At 44.2% G+C, this 14858-nt stretch overlaps 1 protein-coding gene across 4 annotated transcripts in view; it reads left to right on the top strand.

The window, feature by feature from the left end:
- TLN2 (talin 2) overlaps window positions 1-14858 on the top strand; it is a 426530-nt gene that overhangs the window by 34222 nt on the left and 377450 nt on the right. The window lies entirely within an intron of this gene.

Genomic DNA, 14858 nt, shown 5'->3' with positions numbered 1-14858 from the left:
GCTGGCAGGAACGTGTCAGCCTTTCTCCTTGGCATTTTACTGAGACGATGCCATGGGATTGAGGTCATGTCAGCACTTTGGGGCTTCATCATTGGAGAGGCTTCAAGGGATCACGGAGGGAATGTGGGGGAAGAGGGGAGGCTTTCATCTCGGAGATGTGCCCCGTGATGTCAGGGATTAGGCTGCTTTTGTGTCTGTCCACTTCATTAAATGCTTCCAGTGAGACGGTCAGCCATTGAGTTTCCTAGGTTTTATCTTCCTTGTTGGCTGATTTGGGATATCTGCGAAAATCCTGGAGGGGCGGTGGATGTGAGCAGACAAATGGCCTTGAGGGAGGAGGGATACCTGCAGGAATGCTAATTGTTTTTGACTAAGCCCTAGAATTGTGGAGAACACCCAGAGCCCAAGATACATTTATCTAAAATTAGCGTAACTAATTTAGGAGAGAATCAAATCCGTTGCTGAAATCCTCCATCCCTTTTGTAAAGTTCCCAGTCTTAGAAGTGGTGCCTTGAATCAACAGAAACACAGGGCTCCTCAGACTGGAGAAGTCACAGGTTTCTCTCTGCCTTTGTACCCACTCAGGTAATCAAGAAGATACTACAGAGTTTTATTAGAGTTTCTGTTCTTGGCATTGATGCTGCGCTTCTACCTCCAAAGGGAAAGTGAGCATTTTTAACTTGACCCTGATAAATGAGAGTTATTGGGGATATTCTTTATAAGCATAGGCTTGTGTATATGTGGCTTGAATTTACCTACTGTTGAATCTACTTGTTCATGGTTTTTCAAACACTGTTTCTTACGTATTTTTAAGTCAGGTTTAGAAAGAGGAGTGTGTGTGTGTATGTGTTGTTTCTAGTCCAGTTTCTTTTATATCTCAGAATTACACTGATTTCCCCCAATCCTCCACCCCTGGCTCCTAGCAGATCATTTGTTCCCAAAAGCAGTTAAAGATGGTGATGAATAATCTAAATTTTTACCAACTATATTCAGAAAAAAAAAGTTTATACATCTAAAGATGTACTTACTCATTTTAGGATTGTACTTTGTAACTACGTCTGTCACATTTTTCTTGGATGTGCTAAACATGTAATAAACATTTAAAAAGAAGTTTTTTTTAAAGCTGAAATAAAAAATTAAAAAAGAGGGGCTTTATTGCAAAAGCTTCAATCTTTATTCCCAAGTTTACTACCTTAATATTTATTTATTTATTTATTTGTGCCTCTCTAAACAAAGTGTTATAAATTGTGTTTTGTTGCCTCTTGCTTCGTTCTTTTTATAACTTCATGGCTAGATCAAAGTTCCTGCATTTTTTTTTTTTCCCTATTAAGAAGATATTGTAACTTCAGGAGGTTAGGAAATGCCTATTCGTTTTGGAGAGTTGCCTATCAAGTTACCAGGCTGTGTGGTGTGTGTTGAGGTGTGTGTGTGGCGTGCTCAAACTCGTGGGACAGTGTCTAAAACTTTGTGATCTGTGACATTACTGCTCCAGAACTTTTGAGTCATAATGTTTTCTTGGAGATTTTAGGTGGTGTTTAGCCAATGCAGGAAGTACTAAAAAAGAGTTAAATAATTCAAAGTTACTTTTATTGGGTAAAAAAAAAATTAAAGACAAGAAGAAAAACTAAATAAGCAGGATCAGAATTACAGCTTAACATACCCAACTGGTGCCTTTTTAATTACAGTACTTTCCCCCAGAACTTTTTAATCCTATTACTTTTATATTTAATAAGGAGACTAGTTAAAACGTAAGCAAAACAGAACTATTATAAATAATGGGGATAAATGTTGGGTATAACCAGATGTTTTGCCTAAAGTTAAAAGAGTTAAGGAATCTGAACTCTGTCAAACTCCCCTTGCAGGACCCCCCATCCCCCCCACCCCATTAGCAGGAGATTTTGAAAGGCAAACAAATCTCAGATGGAGATGGAGACAGGAAGAAAAAAAGAAAAGAAAAGAAAAAAAAGAACAGAATGTTTAAGGTAGGCTTCCCTTGTCCATTGACCAAACTAACAACCTGTCGCTTAGTGGCAGGTGCCATTTGAATGACAACTGGTGGATAAGGCTGAGTCCAAAAATGCTTTGGTTTTAAGAGCCTTTGTTTATGTACCACCCAGAGCTATGAATTAAGACTGAGCTCTTTTGCCACCCATTTCACCGTAGATTGTCAGAGTAGCGCCAGGACTGTGGTTTTGTTTTTCCCTTAACCAACAATTTAATTTCAGCCAAAGTGATGCTGGTCTGAATATGCAGAACAAGTAACGAATATCTGTATTTCCTTTTACTCTTCTAGCTGCACTCTTAACAAAATTCTCCAAGCCTGCTATTCACTTATTCAGCGATTATTTTTGAGGGCTTACCATGTACTTCATGCATTGAAGACCTCCCCTGGCCCCACCCCACACACTGAGTTCCTAGAGGGTGATACTATTTTATGCTTAACATATCTGGTAGATTCCAGGGGAAGGGATTACTGTGAGATTAAATAGTACTTGAAGGACCACAGGATCAAAGATATGCAAAGGATATGAACAGGCAAGTCCCAAGAGAAGAGACCCAAGTGCTCATAAACATGTGAAAAGATTCTCAACCAACATATTGGTTGGGGAAATGCAAACTAAAAAAACTAAGAGATTTGTTTTCTGTTCATCCACTTAATCCATGTTTTAAAGATTGGTATTATCTTCTGTTAGATGGGTTGGGGGCAACCCTCAGACACTTGGTGGGAGTATGAATTGGTGCAGCCTTTAGGGTAAGCAGACTGTTTCTGTGAACCTTTGGAACATACATGCCATATGAACCAGCAGTCTTATATTTGGAACCCTTTCTTAGAGAATTAAAAACATCAGCGTGTTGAGATCTGTGTGTGAGGATGTTTATTGAAGGATTATTGTAGTAAGTAAACTGGAAGCAACGTGACTGTCCATCAGTAGGATGAATAAAATAGTGTTTAGATACTATGGATTGTTTTGTGAAGGATGTCTGTGAGATATTGAATGTAAATGAAAGCGAGTTGCAGAATATTGTATGTAATATGATCCTATTTCTGATTTAAAAAAGAAGAAACCCTATGTGTATGATCTTGGAGAAAGATGTAGAAGGACAAAGCAAATTTAATATTGTTTAAAACTGACAGTGGGGCAAAAGGGTGATTAACTTGCTCTCTGTGCACTTTGAATGGTTTACTTGCTCAAACATGCAAGCTTTTCTATATGAAAATGCTTTATAATATTATTTGGTTAATGAATAAGAAATTCATCTGGAACCATTTTAGAAACAAAAGCTGGGCAATATCATGTTTTCTCTGATGCCTTCTGTAGCAATCTCTTGTGTCTTTGGAAACTTTCAGTTAATTATCTTATAAAATCTTGAGATTTCCCAACTTTAAGTAAATTCCTTCAACGTAAGTGATGGCTTCAGGAAAAGCTGTGTGCCTCTGTCTCCCAGGAGAGTGGTGACAGGAAGAGGTCGTGAAAGCTCTTAGCAAACGGTCTCCTTTTCCTTGACTTTCTCTGATCCAGCTCTGAGGGAAGACCAGTAGCGGTCCTTGCAGGGGAGATTTTCTGGCCAACTGAAGAGTCTTCCTAGAAAGAAGCAGCATCTCCTCAAACTCGGTTTTCCTGAGGTCCAGGGAGATGGCGTTTGAACCTAGGTGAACTCTTTCCACATTCTCTTTAGTTTAGCTGATTGCTCCGCCGGTACCACATCTCAATGATGGTGATGTTGAAACTTAATAGAATTTGAGTTCTTGGCATTTGGTACCAAAAAAAAAAAAAAAAAATCAAACATTACAGTTTCCAAGCAGTGGAATCTCCATTCACATTTTTAAAAATGTGAATCTCCATTCGCATACCACATGACCCTGTGAATGCTGGTGGGAGACTCAGAATCTCAACCCACTGGAAGCCAGGGCTCTGCTGCATAATATGAAAACCATGGTTTAGATTCAGTGGTTTCCAGGTGAGAATGCCTCAGAATCACCCGGAGGGCTTGTTAAAATCTACGGTTTTGGATTCTGCAAGTCTTGGGTGGGGTCTGGTAATTTGCATTTTTTAATTTGCACAAGTTCCCAGGTGATGCTGATCTTGTTGATCTTGCTGGTCGTGGACCACACTTTGAGAACCACTGATGTAGAGGAACAGCTTCTTCTGTTGTACGGATCTCGTGTTCTTGCCCAGCCATGCTCTGCCTTTCCATGGATGAAAGTTAAAATGCCCATTAAGGCAAGTTAATTTAATTTTATCAGGTTCACCAAGCTGGGAAAAAGAAATATTTGAGTTACATTACTTAACTTGTCTGTATCTTTTGTAGGTGTTTCATAGATGGATGTTTGTGTTTAATCAACAGTGAAAGTCAGAGTTCAGGGTACTTTAAATATTCTCTAAGGGATTCTCATGGGAAAGCAGGGAAGACCGTTATGTTAGTCTCTGGTTCCTGGTGTTTGTTTGTTTTTACGTATATACATATTCAAGATTTGATGTCATTGATTCTTTTTAATAAAAAGTTGGCTACATGTGAAGGGTATTGTGAAGAACATGGTGACCAGATGCTAAATGTTACTAAAATTGTTGTAATCTAATCATTGGTGCATTTTGCGGGGCAGGATGAAATTAAATACAAGTCATTAATTTCAACAAGTGTTTATTACAGTGTTGCCAGAGGGGACATATTTCTAACAGTGCTTACCAGTGACACATAAGTGCTTGGCTGTGCTTGGGGACCCTCAAGAGGCGTGGCTGACCTGAAGCTCAAGGAGAAGTTTCCCTGAGAGGCTCTGCATTAGCGGATCCCCTAAATCTAAAATTCCTTAGCAGATAAAAACATGTTCTCTTTTCAGCCACTTAATTTTAGTGCCTTTATTCTTTTCTAATAATTAGACATGTAAGTTACAAGCAAAGCAAGATTGGTTGTGCCTAGTGGAGTGGATGAACAAAAGTGAAGCGGGAGGGAAATTTTCCTGAAGGAGGTCATACTTAAGCTGGGCCTTGAAGGGTGGGCCTCTTCTGCCGGGTCCTCCACCCTGGCTGCACATGGGAATCACCTGGGTATTCTACTTAGTTGGTATCAGTGGGGCCTGGGCATTGGTGGGTAAGTTCTCCAGGGAATTCTAATACGTTGTCAGGGTAGAGAACACTCATCTACAGTCTGGGGTCACACCGCTTCATTCTTTGGAGATTCCATACATCTGTCCCACAGTCTCCTCCCATCAATGTTTTTGGTGACTCGAACATCTGTATAGATTGTCCACCCAACTCAGTTCTTTGACCAACTCTATCCTTTGACCAACTTTTTTTTTTTAATTGACCTATAGTCAGTTTACAGTGTGTTAATTTCTGGTGTACAGCATAGTGATTTAGTTAGACATATATATATTTCATTTCATATTTTTCATTATATTACAAGGTGTTGATTATAGTTCCCTGGGCTGCACAGTAGGGCCTTGCCGTTTATCTGTTTTATATACAGTAGTTAGTATTTGCAAATCTTGAACTCCCAATTTATTCCTGCCCACTGCCTCCCCCCGCCGCCCCACTGCCACTGCCGTAACCATGTTTGTTTTCTATGTCCATGAGTCTGTTTCTCTTTGGTAAATAAGTTCATGTGTGTCCTTTTTTTTAGATTCCACATATAAGTAGTATCATGTGTTATTTGTCTTTCTCTTTCTGGCTTCACTTAGTATGACAGTCTCCTGATTTATCTATGTTGCTGCAAATGGTATTATTTTATTATTTTTTATTGCTGAGTAGTATTCCACTGTGTGTGTGTGTGTGTGTGTGTGTGTGTGTGTGTGTGTGTGTGTGTGTGTATAAATATATAAAACAACTTCTTTAGCCAGTCGTTTGTCGATGGACATTTGGGTTGCTTCCATGTCTTGGCTGTTGCGAATAGTGCTGCTGTGAACATTGGGGTGCATATTACCTTTTCGAATTAGTTTCTTCCAGATACATCCTCAGGAGTGGGATTGCTGGATCATAGAATATGACCAGCTCTCTTTTAGTTATTGTCTCTTCTCTCTACTTCAGCCGTCCCCCCCATGATTCTCTCTAGGCTGCTGGTTCTCAGCAGTTCTGCCACCCAGAGGATATTTGGCAATACAGAGAGATTTTTGTCTGTCACAACCTGCAGGCAGGAACGGGTGCTACTGGCATCTAGTGAGCAGAGGCCAGGGATGCTGCTAGACCCCCTGCAATGCACAGGAGAGGCCCCACAACAGAGAATATATGATCTAAAATGTGAGCAGTGCCATGGTAGAGAAACCCTGCCCTGGAGTCCTGGGAATTTTTTGAACCCTGATCCATAGGCAAAAAGTACAACTTACGAGATGACCCAATATAAACACACGCAACTGAAACAACTTTTTTCTCTTTTACCTTATTCCTGTTAGTACCCAGTTCCACCTGGCCTTCACCCGACAAGGGGCTTCGACCTGGTGACCCTTCTGCTTCTTCACTGTCCACCATCCCTCGCTTGGCCCCTCTGCCTCCTCAGCTTAGATGCTTGCATACACCCTCAGTTTTCTTGACCAATTACTCCTTCATCACACTTTTCTGGGAAACCCCACCCTCTGTCCACCATGCTCCTGCCTTGGGCTGATGAATCTGGCAGGAGAAAACCAGCCATCTGCATCGTCTTGCTTTTGATTTATGACCATAAACCTCAAGGCAGACTCTTGGCACTGCCGAGCCCACTATGTTTCTGGCCCCACCCCACTCTCAGCTGATGGCCTGACATATTTCACTGAGAAAAAGGAAGCAATTAGTAACTAGTTTCATCATCTTCCCATGCTAAATCTGCTAGCCGATCTACACCAAAACCGCACAGCCCTGGAACCACATGTGCAGCGCAGCCCGTTCCCTGTTGCACCCAGGGCTCTCACTCCTGCATGTATCTCTTTTCCCATCAGCATTGTCAGTTTGCTCCCTCGACGGCAAATCCCCATGAGAAACATGCTGTAGTATCTCCCATCTTAAGGGAAAAAGTGGCAACAACAAAACACTCTTCACCCTCTGTCCTAGTTAGCTGTTCTCCCAAGTCCTCGGTTCTCCCTTGTAAATATTTCCAAGAGAAGTGACATCCATTCTCCTCCACTTCCCACCTCTCATTCTGTCTTGAACCCAACGTGGCTCTTGCCTCACCCCTTCACTGAAACCACACTTCGTCAGGTACCAGTGATAATCTAGTGGCCAGCTCTTAGTTGTCATCACCTGCAGACTCCTGGCTGATTGCGGTCTCTTTGTGACACTGTCTTCCCCTGGCTTCTACCCCACAATCCCCACCTGATTCTCCTACACCCAGGTTGCTCCAACTCCTCCTGCTCTCCTGCAGGACCTCCTCCTCCTGGCTTCTGAAGGTGGGGGCTGTTCTCTCACACTTCACTTAGGAGTCTGCTCCAGTGTCACCTCCTTAGAGGTCTCCCTGGCGTCGCTGGGAGAGCCCCCACTCTCAGCCTCTTCCTTCATATGATTTATCATTTCCTGATACCGACACACCTCGGAGACATTGTAGGTTCCATTCCGGACCAGCGCTATAAAGTGACTACTGAAATAAAAGCGAGTCACGTGAATTTTTTGGTTTCCCACTGCCTATAAAAGTTTTGCTTATGCTATACTGTAGTCTATTAAGTTTGTAACAGTATCGCGTCCACAGAAAACAATGTACCTGTCTTAATTTAAAAATACTTTAGTGCACAAAAGTGCTAACTATCCTCTGTGCCTTCATCTTTTTGCTGATGAAGAGTCTTGCTTCTATGTTGGTGGCTGCCGATCAGTTAGGGTGGTGGTTGCTTGAAGTTTGGAGTGGTTGTGGCCATATCTTAAAATAAGACAACAGTGAAGTTTGCCCCATTGATTGACTCTTCCTTTCATGAACAGTGACTCTTTTGCATGCAGTGCTGTTTGATAGCATTTTACCCACAGTAGAACTTCTTTCAAAGTCGGAGTCTATTCTCTCAAACCCTGCCACTGCTTTATCAACTGACTTATGTCATATTCTAAATCCTTTGTTGTCATTTCAACAATCTTCACAGCATCTTCACCAGGAATAGATTGCATCTCAAGAAACCACTTTCTTCACTCATGCATAAAAAGCAGCTCCTCATCTGTGAAAGTCTTATCATGAGATTGCAGTAATTCAGTCACATCAGCAGGCTGCACTTCTAATTCTCTTGCTGTTTCCACCACATCTGCAGTTACTTCCTCCATTGAAATCTTGAACCCCTCATAGTCATCCATGGGGGTTGGAATCAGCTTCTTCCAAATTCCTGTTCATGTTGTTATTCTGACCTCTTCCCATGAATCACAAATGTTCTTAATGGCATCTGGTTGATGGAGCAGTCAGAACACACACATTTATTGATTAAAGCTGTCATCTTTTATGGGTGCAGTTCATGGTGCCGCAAAGCAATTACAATTATAACATCAAAGATCACCGATCACAGATCACTGTAACACATATAATAACGTTGAAAAAGTTCAAAATATTGTGAGAACTACCACAGAGTGACACAGAGACAGGAAATGAGCAAATGCTGTTGGCAAAGTGGTTCTGATAGACTTGCTCGATGCAGAGTTGCCTCACACATTCGATTCGTGAAAATGGCAGCGTCTGCAAAGTGTGGTAACACGAGGTCTGCCCGTGTTCCATACGTGATCCACGTGTATTGCCCGTCTCGTGGCGTGTAAGCTCCATGAGAGAAACCATCTCCGGCACTGTGTCCCCAAGTGTCCAGAACAACGCCTGGCACATGGTGGATACGCAACTTTTAATGAGTAATTGACGAGGAGGAAAACTTGCTGGTTACACAGTTAGCCTTCTAGGAGGCAAAGTCAGTGTTTCCCAGATTGGAGTAAAGGAAGAGAGTAACGTGCAGGTGGAAAAGCGGTGTCTCTTGGGGGCAGATATTTTAGGTCATGTGCTGAGAGTTAGGCGTTCAAATACTGAAGAATGACGGCCATCCTTGTTAAATGCTTGTTGAGTGGTTGAAGGCACCTGCAGAGGACAGCGCGACAGAGACAAATGGCTCTTGTTTTTTATCTCTGTAAGAGGGGCACTTAAGCGTCCTGCTTGGTAACTTCTGCTGCTGGTTGAAGATGGGAAGTTCACCCGTCTTAAGTGTTTGTCGTTGACCTCGGTGCTCTGGTGAATTGTTTTGGTGCATCATTTGTCCCCAGAGTCCACTTGACCACGTGGAGAGCTGTCTCTTTTTCCTCCTACGATGTTGGAGGCCCTATCTGAGTGAATTCCTGGATGGATAGGGTGTTCTCTGCTTCCCTCTGCCCTGTTCTCCCAGGCAACCGGCTCCAAACATGGTGTGTTTAAATCAGGGCCCCTCTCTTCTCTTTCTGTTTGCATCCTTCAGGACAGCCCCTTTAGCTACTTGGCATCCGTGTCCAGGACCTAGTTTGATGTAAGCGAAGGTATTTCCTGCATGTGGCCTGAGGTCGCGCATGGCAAATCTTCCAAGGGGAGTGTGGATTATTCCTGGGTCTGAGAGATTACATCGAGGGCATTTTAAGAGGCTTAATTTTCTCCTTGAAGGGCTCTCCACTGGGCTCAGCACCTGGCACTCCTGGGCCCTCCCCGAGGGGTTGAAGGAGTTCTTCCTGCTGATAAGATGTCAGCCTCAGGCAGCCTGAGGTGCAGCCATGGAGCAGTCGGGCCTGGCACATCCTGGAAGAAGAGCAGGGTGGTTTGAGAGAAATTTATTTTTATTATCAGTACTTAGTTTTTAATAAAGGGACCCTGAAAGGTTCTAGGTCAGCCTCTCCCTTTGACAGAGAAAGAACTCAGTTGCAGAAGGATGAGACTGACTGGGGCCACTTGGTAAAGCTGGCCCTGGAGTCCACTCTCCTGACCACCCCGGGCACTCCCTCCTTTTCTTGGGATGTTGTGTGGACCCTGACTAATTCATGGTGTGGTTCTAGGCTCTGGGGACGTGTCAGAATCACCAGGGAAGCTCCCACAACTTGTTGGTTGTGCTGGTTCCCAACCCGACTCACTGACTTGGAATCTCTGAGCGTGGGACCTGGACATTGCATTTTTTTTTAATAGCTCCCTAGCTAAGGAGGCTCCTAGGAGAGGCTGTCCAAGAAAAGCATGTAGGTGGCAGAAGCAGCCAGGGCTTGGGGGCAGTTGCCCAGTAGGGAAGATGCTTGCTGGCTTTGCACTCTGGGCAGACCCGGCTCCTTCCTGCTGCTGGACAACCAGCTCAGTGGCCCAGTCTTCTCCTCACTCTCCCACACTCCCTCCGGTGCTGAATAAGACCCTATAGGGTTGCAGTTTTAATGCATGTTGGAAGGGCTTTATATTTGCTTTGGGGGCATTTTCCCAGAGTATTTTGAACTACTTAGGTGAGGATGAAAGCTGCAATCAGTTTGAGAAAACTGTCTACTGAGAGCCTTTGTGGGTCCTCTTGATGAGGGTCTCTGGGTGCCTGCGTGCTGAGGGTGGCTCACCAGCTCTCGGACCCGCTGGAAGCTAGAAGCTGGCCACGGGTGCTGCTCTGACAGACGGAAAAATGTAGTGTGATTGGCTGTGCGGGGGAGGGGGGCGTTTTACAGAGTTTTATAAGAATGAAGAATCACCTGCTGGTTCTGGCTGATGAACTTGCTGGGTATGTCGGAGCTCTGACTGTGTGATCTGCACGGCAGAGCCAGTGGTGATGCCCTATCCTCCCCCCCCCCCCCCCCGCCAGCTGGCTCTCTCCTGGACCTGACAAGTGGCGTATATGCAGTTTAATGATGGGGATAGTGAGACAAGCCTTGTGGAATCTGAGGCGCATCAGATGCAAATGTCCCTCACAAAAGGAGCAGGAGGCGGGCACTTCCGTCTTGAATCAGAACCCTGCATAAGGACTGTGTTTGGGCTGCCATGTCACTGAACCACAGACCGGTGGCTTAAACAGCAGGAGTGTGTTGTCTCTGCTCTGGAAGCTACAAGCTCGAGATGAAGGTGCTGGCGAGAGTTGGTTGCTACTGAGAGCGGTGGGAAGCGTCTGTCCCAGGCCTCTCTCCTCGGCTTGGAGACAGCCATCTTCTCTGTGTGCGTGTCCGTTTCTGTGTCCAGACTTTCCCTTTTTATAAGGACACCAGTCACGAGAGATTAGGGAGGTAGGGCCCCCCCCCCGATGTTTTCATTTGAACTTGATTACTTCTGTGAAGACCCTACTTCCAAATAACGTCACATTCTCAGGAACTGGGGAATTTGGACTCCAACGTATCTTTTTTTTGAGGGGACACGGCTCAAGGCGTGACACAGATTGTCAGACTGACTTGTTTCTCAGAATGTGAATCTGACGTGGAGTGCTTGTCTCTGGGCTAAGTCAGTAATGGTTGGGGAATTCTGCACCTGCCAGTTTCACTGATCTGTACTTGGGACTTTGTGTTCCACTAAGGTCTTGCATTTATCTTTTGCTATGGCAGGCAGGTATTATTTCTGCTTTGAGGAAATTGATGTGTACCAAGGTGTTCGCACTAAATACTGGGTAAGTTTGATTCAGGCTCAGATCTTCTCCTCCGGAATATAGATTTCTTCCATAACACTGGTGATTTCCCAAGTCTTGATATGCATAAGAATCTCCTGGGAGACTCGTTAAAAAATACAGATTTAGGAGACTTTCTGGAATAGAGCTGAGTTTGCAACCAAGGAATCTGTATTTTTGTTGTTCCCCTGAATATTTTAATGCACCCCAACATGTGAGAATGAATGCTTGCTACTGTGGACTTAATATTTTGGGAAGGGAATCCCACCAATACCACCAAGTTCCCGTTTGGTTTTCTGTTGTCTGGCTTGCATGGGAGCCATCATGGAAAGGTGTTCACTGGACTCGGGGTGCTCTGAGCCCGAGAGCGTCTTAGACAGTGGTACCCCTGCCACCATACTAATGGGGAGGGTCTTCGACTGCCAGGCTGGGCTCATTGTCCCTCAGCTAATGGAAAATAAATCTGGCTTGAACTTTCTGTGCTGTAGAGATGCACCTTGCATCACAGTGGGGAGCAGGCGGGCAATACATTGAGACAGTATGTTAACAAATGAACATTGCATGCTTTATCAAAGCAAAAATAGAACTGGCAAGAGGACAAGGGAAAAATGTGATTATTAAGTATTTATTGTTGTAAAATGTATCTGCATGAACTAGGGGCATGTGCCTAGGGCAGAAGAATTGCCTAGAGAAAATTCTGAAACAAGGATTCCTAGGCTCCACTCCCAGAGATTGTCTTTTTAAGGTGGGACTCAAAAATTCTGAGCTGCCGGTCTGGGTACCACCCTGAGAACTGGCAACTGAACACTGATGAGAGATCGTCACTGTGTATTTCATTTGTTGATACTGCAATGACAATCTTTCCGAAGAACGAAAACCTTTCTAATCCTTGGCCATTAGCCTATAGATTATAACTCAGACTCAGGATACATGTCCAGGTTATTTCACTGTCTTGACTTATTTTTAGTAATTATATAACAAAACACATGCTCTCTTAGGAGGGCTGCGTTTCCTAGAGGGTGGTCCTTAGGTCAGAACTAGCAGAATTACCCAGGAATATGCTGCCCAGTCCCCAGATACTCTGATTTGGTAGGTCTGTGTGGGGTCCGAGAAGGTGCAGTGTTCTTAACAAGAAGTTTGTTAGGTATAATGAGGTTTGAGTGCCACTGAGCTAGAACTTGGAAATCAGTTGTTTGTTTACCAGAAGCCAGCCACAGAGTAAGGTTAGAAACATTGTTGGATTAATTGTTTCCATTTTCCTGCTTGTAATGCTGTTTGTAGCCTGAAGTTCCAGGACCTTGTTCTGCAGCACAGATGTATTTTTAATAGATGGTTAGCGTTCTATTTGAGTAATCATCCCCCGCCCCCAACCCTTTGTACGTAAGCTCATGCAATTCATTTTAAGATATGTCTTTAAACAAAAGTTATGTTCCTTGTCCAGGTAAATTTCTTTGGAGCATTGATAGTAATGTGAGATTTATTAGAGTTTTTTGGAATTAATTCAAGGAAGCTTTGTGGTTTTCAACTGCGCAAGTGGTTAAGGATGACCTTTGGTAGGAATATGTTTGGGCTCTGTGTGGATTTTTTTTTTTTAAAGTTGGTAAATGCTTTCATATGAGAGGGAGCAGGGTCAAGAGGAGGGACTCTCCCATTAGTTCAGTTGCATTGACCAATACTCTGCTTCTTGCCTTGCAGATGTTTCTGCAGATTGATCCCTGCCCCAAACCCCCATCCCCGGAGACAAGATTTTCAGTTCTAGGTTCTTTCTTCTGGAAGAATGGGAACCTTCATTTTTAGAAAGAGGAGCTAGAATTAATTTTGTGTCATTGGGCCATATGAGCCCTCACGTTACGTCACTTTATGTAACATATTCTTGAAAAGCTAGAGATAATCTATTTTTAACACTGCAGCAGGAACTGCGTGTTTGTCAAAATCGATAGAACTATATACTTGAAGAGGGTGAAATTTACTGTACGTAGTCGTACATAAGTAACCCTGACTCACAAAGTGTGTCAGGGGAACTTGTCACTTTAGCCACCCTTTCTGTGAATTAGTTTTCAAATTAAAGATTTCGTTTGTGATGCAAATGACTCCCCTAGGTCCCTCTTTGTTCCATGAGTGTTTGAAAACTTGTTCTATGCGCTTGATCTCCGCTGGTGCTGGTGGGGATGTGGGATAGGCACAGGGCTGGTGAGGGATGGCACTGGCCCCTCACCTCTTCCTCTTGATCATTCTCATTGTAGCGCCACATCTGCTCACCATGGGAGTTCACAGAGCTTTGGGGGATGAATTAGATCATCGTGTTGATGCAGAGACTGAGGTCCTGAGCGGCCAAGTGGCTGTCCAGATGTGAGGGCCGCATGGCCGAAGTGGGGGATGATAAATGTAAAGCTGACTGTGCAAGCTTCTGGGCACATGGTAATGAGCTATGATTTGTTAGGGTGGGTGAATTGATATGTGTGTGTGTTCTCCTCTGTACTGCGTTGGCTCTTGTAGGCAAACTCAGGATGGGAGTCTGATATGTTTATTTATTTTTTTCTTCTGTTTTGGATCATCTTAAGAGCAATGGGGAGATAGACTGGAGGGCTGTGTTGGCTGGTTTTGCTCTTTGACTGATGAGGTTGAGGTGGGAGCAGCGCTTTCTAGCCGAGGAGCTGGCTTATGATCAAAAGGACGCTGAGATAGTGGCACCCCCAGTCCTTCCTCAGCCCCCCGGGGCTCGGGCCAGACAAAGATGGTCATTTTCCAAGTGTTCCAGGACTTGGAAAAGTTTGGGAGAGCCCTCAGCTGTCTGAATGTGCTCTACAGGGTCCCCTGGAAGCAGGAGCTAGGTTACTAGGTTTTAAATTAATAGAAGAGAACAACGTAAAGGAATCCAGGGCTGCCACAGACTGTGTAAGAGCATTAATGAGAGATGTGGATAAACTAGACCAGGGTTCCCACACTTCTCTGATACGGAGACTCACCTGAGTACTTGCTAAACTGACAGCTCCCAGGCCTGCCCTGTTCTGGGTTGGTGCTCTAGAACCTGTGCCTCTAAAAGTTACCCCATGTGATTCTCACCGGGGCTATTTGAGAAACACTGGATGAGGTCATACATCTCTTTGTCCTTCCTCGCTCTTGGAAGCTGGTCCATGCATCAGCAACTTCACCTGGAAAACTCCCTGGAACTGCAGGGCTCCATCCACACCTGCTAACTCCGAATCAGCATTTCAGTAAGATCCTGAGGTGAGTGTGTACGCGTGGTTAATTTGGGGCAGGGTTTGCCTGGAGGGCAGGGACCCCTGTCAGCATTTTACAGCAGAGAGTTGGAGGTCACAAGGTCTGCTCATCTCTTCTGAGGAACCACTGGACGAGCTGCTAGGCCAGAGATTTGAAC

Source organism: Vicugna pacos, chromosome 6, assembly GCF_048564905.1.
Source record: "Vicugna pacos chromosome 6, VicPac4, whole genome shotgun sequence".
Classification (NCBI taxonomy): domain Eukaryota; kingdom Metazoa; phylum Chordata; class Mammalia; order Artiodactyla; family Camelidae; genus Vicugna; species Vicugna pacos.
Note: the sequence above shows the minus strand (reverse complement) of the source record. Positions and strands in the feature narration are given on the sequence as shown.